General features: G+C 38.3%; 1 pseudogene; it reads left to right on the top strand.

Annotated features, from left to right (window-relative positions):
* Window positions 1-871: 871 nt before the first annotated feature.
* LOC114031776 lies at window positions 872-1,420 on the top strand (annotated as a pseudogene).
* Window positions 1,421-3,848: the final 2,428 nt, after the last annotated feature.

The raw sequence follows: 3,848 nt of genomic DNA, 5'->3' as shown, positions 1-3,848 counted from the left end.
TTTGGGGTACATGCCTAGCAGCGACTGGAAAGTGTCCTAGAAGATGAGGACTTGGGCTAATATCCTTTCCTTTGTATCCTTAATCAGGTAATATACTTACTTATCTGTTACAGGCTTCACTTTCCATACTTGTTAAAGGAGGGAATTGCACTAGAAGGCTTCTGAGGTGCCTGACAGTTCTAGTATAGTATCCTGTAGTATTTTAGTCACTTTCTTAGCATAAGTCCAAATTGCTTGGACCAATTCACGACTCTGCTAAGGGTACATTAGTTTATCTGCTAAGATATGCCTACATATCCATTATCTCTCCAACATATACTATTCCTTTTTCTGTTGCCTTTGTCTTTCTGCTATGCATAAGGAGATATCTTTCTTATTTTGATTTTCATTTCTCTTAATATTCACAGTTATAATACATCTTTCATGTTTAATTTCATGTTTCATGATTAATAAGGTGTAATTTTTTGTCAGAGAACTTTTTTTTTAAATTCACATCACTTGATCAGTATATATTTAGAGAATACTGCAGTACTACTTTTTGTGTTGATCCTATATTTCATGGATATCAAGCCTTAACAAAGCTATTCAATGTAACAAAAAAATTTCCCTAATAGATAACTTCCTTTATCATGTTACTTGAACTATTTCCTAATTTTTAATATTTTTATATTGATACATTTCAGTTTTACATGATTAACCTACTCCAACTCTTGGACTAATTTCTTATAACTAAAAATAGAGAAAAAGAGGAAAAGAATTAGTTCATGAAAATTAACCAAAACACTTTATATGTAGTATTTCTCCCTTATGGTCCCCAGCTTCAGTTTAAAAAATAATAACAGGTTCCTGGACTGCCCTGCTCCCAGAGAAGATGGAACTGCAAGTGGCCAGAAGCGTGCAGGTTGCTGCCTCTTCCCTGTGGGGGAGGCCTGGGCTGAGACCCCTGGGTCCCTGACCTCACTCCCAGCCACCTCAGGTCCGCTGCCGCTGTGGATCCCCTCCCTTCCTAGCGGCCACCATCTCCCAGGGTCTCTGCACTAGTGCCTTGTGACTCGCAGTTCAAAAATTCACAGACAAGCATGAATGGATATCAACTGAAAATGGTATTGGAATGGTGGGAATCAGCAATTTTGCACAGGAAGCATTGGGAGATGTAGTTTAGTGTAGTATTCCAGAAGTTGTAACAAAATTAAACAAACAAGATGAGTTTGGAGATTTGGAAAGCGTGAAAGCTGCCGATGAACTCTGTACTCCACTAACAGGAGAAGTAACTGAAATTAATGTAGCTCTTGAAGAAGACCCAGGACTTGTCAACAAATCTTGTTATGAAGATGATTGGCTGATCAGCAACCCTTCAGAACTTGATGAACTGATAATTGAGGATGAGTATGAGAGATACATAAAATCCATTGAGGATTGAACACAGGATCTTCAAGTAAATTAGCATAAGAATACAGCCCAGTATAGTTTTTTTTTCCTAAATTAGTAGTATATGGAAGGTTAGCAACTTTAACACTTCTGAAATAATACCATGGCATGGAAAAAAAAATCTTAACTACTCAAAAATGAGTGGATAAAAATGTTTTTTACTATTTGCACCTTTTGCACAACTTCTTCTTAGTAATTTCAATTTAGTGTCTGTCAAGTTCTGAATCCATTGCATCATGTGTAGTAAAAATGAATTCTAAGACCATGTACTAACACAAAGATAGAATTTTATCTGCAAAAAGCCTTAAATCAGTAATGTTGTAGTGGCCATTCAACTCCATCCATTATCAGTTTTGTTCAAAATGCATTCGGTTTTCTCTACATGGAAATAATTTACTGAGATCAGTTAGGTCACTGGTGTCAGATGCAGAACAATACCAACTTAATTTTTTAATAAACTGCCTGACTGAAGTTATTTTATACAGATCAAGCTTCAGCCCTGCAGCAGAATAGGTAATGAAATTTAATAAACTTTTTAAAAACCCTGAAAAAAAACAACAATCTTCCCCTGGATTTTCAAGATTTCTTTTTCTACTGTTTCCTTCCCTGCTACCAAGAAATATGGTTGGGATCACCCCTATTCCTAAAGGAAAAACAAAAATATTCACATTTCTACTATTCCTTCCAGTCATCATCCCATATCTTTCCTACTTTTTACAGCCATACTTCTAGAGAAACCTATTTGCATTCACTGCCTTTACTTTCATGCCTCCCATTCAGTTCTCAACCCATTGAAATCTGTTTTCTGACTAAACATGGGATTGACCATCCCTTTAATTCTGGATACTCCCAATTGCCTGAGTTTGTTTTCTCCCAGTTCTCTTGATAACTTTTTAATTTCATCTTTTCAGTCTCCTTTACAAAATCATCAATGATGCTCTGTCTTCTACGTCCAGACATAGGTCAGGGTTTATAGACCTTCTTTCATTTCTCTATACACTCTTTCTTTCAACAATTTCATCAGTTTCCATGGGTTCAACTACAATGTCATTGCAAATAGCTGTCCAATCTACATATCTAACTTTCATTTTTGTTCTGAATTCTAGTCCACCATTTTCAAGTGTCTGCTGGACATCTCCACTTGGATATCCCCACAGACTCTTCCAATTCAGTATGTCCAAAACAAAACTCATTGACTTTTTCTCAAATATGTCCCTTTTTTCTTAACTTATTCCCAATCTCTTCTAGTGCACACAGAAGTTTAGTATATTGTCCTTTAGTTATATTGTCCCTTACCATAATTCACTTCCACTGGATCTCTGCTCCCCAATTCAAATAGATCCTAGATCTTGATTTCTCCCTTCATATTATCTTTCACATCTATTTCAATCCCTCCACTTACACCAAAACCCATCTGATTCAGACCTTTATCCCCTTTCACTTGAACTATAGCATTAATTTCCAAATTAGTCTCCCTGCATCCAAATTCTCTCCTCCCCAATATGCTCACTCACATTGCTGCCAAATTCATCTTCCTAAAGAACACGAGTCACTACCTTGCTTAAAAAATTTTAGTCACTTCCTATCACTTTGAGCATAAAATGAAAATACTTTCATTTGCCATTTAAAACTCTTCACAAATTTCCTCCTGATTATCTTTCTAGGCTGATTACACATAATTTTATCTCGTATACTTTAGCATTGCTTAACTGGTATACTTGTTTACTCTACATGTAATTCTATTTTCATAGAATGGGGATAGCCTGGAATGATTTTTCTTCTCATCTCCCCATCTTGGAACTCCTAGTTCTTCCTAAGCCTCAGATAAAGAAAACTAAAGCTAAGTGTCACAGTGACAAGAGCACTCAGGGGGTGGAGCCAAGATGGCAGAGGGAAAGCAGTGACTTGCTTGAACTCTCCCCCAAACCCCTCCAAATGCCTGTAAAAAAATGGCTCTAAACAAATTCTAAAGCAGCAGAACCCACAGAAAGACAGAGTGAAACAAATTTCCATCCCAAGACAGCCTGGATGTTTGATCAGAAAGGTATGTCACGCTGGGTGGGGAGAGGAGCACAGTTCAGCATGGGCACGCAGGCCTCAGAGGACTGAATCACAGGCAACTGTGGTGGTTTCCAGACATCACAACCTATTAACACCAAAGACAACTTGGAAGGTCAGTGGGAAAAATCTGTGACTGTGGTGAGAGAAAAACTAGGCCTCAGTCGCAAGTCCCAAGTGCGGCCCAGGACAGCAATTGCCTCCTGAGCTTCAGCAGACAGACTGAGGGGCAATCAAGTGACAGATCAGAGGGGGATTGCAGGAATCTCTTTGCCAGTGCTGAGGCAGGAATCTTTTGCTTTGCCTGTGATTGGATCTGTGTCACAGTTCTGAGGGCCAGTCCTGGGGCGAGGAAGAGTGCT

This window comes from Vombatus ursinus, unplaced genomic scaffold, assembly GCF_900497805.2.
Source record: "Vombatus ursinus unplaced genomic scaffold, bare-nosed wombat genome assembly UNPS02015255.1, whole genome shotgun sequence".
NCBI lineage: Eukaryota > Metazoa > Chordata > Mammalia > Diprotodontia > Vombatidae > Vombatus > Vombatus ursinus.
The sequence above is the reverse complement of the archived record's forward strand: the minus strand, read 5'-3'. Positions and strand labels throughout refer to the sequence as shown.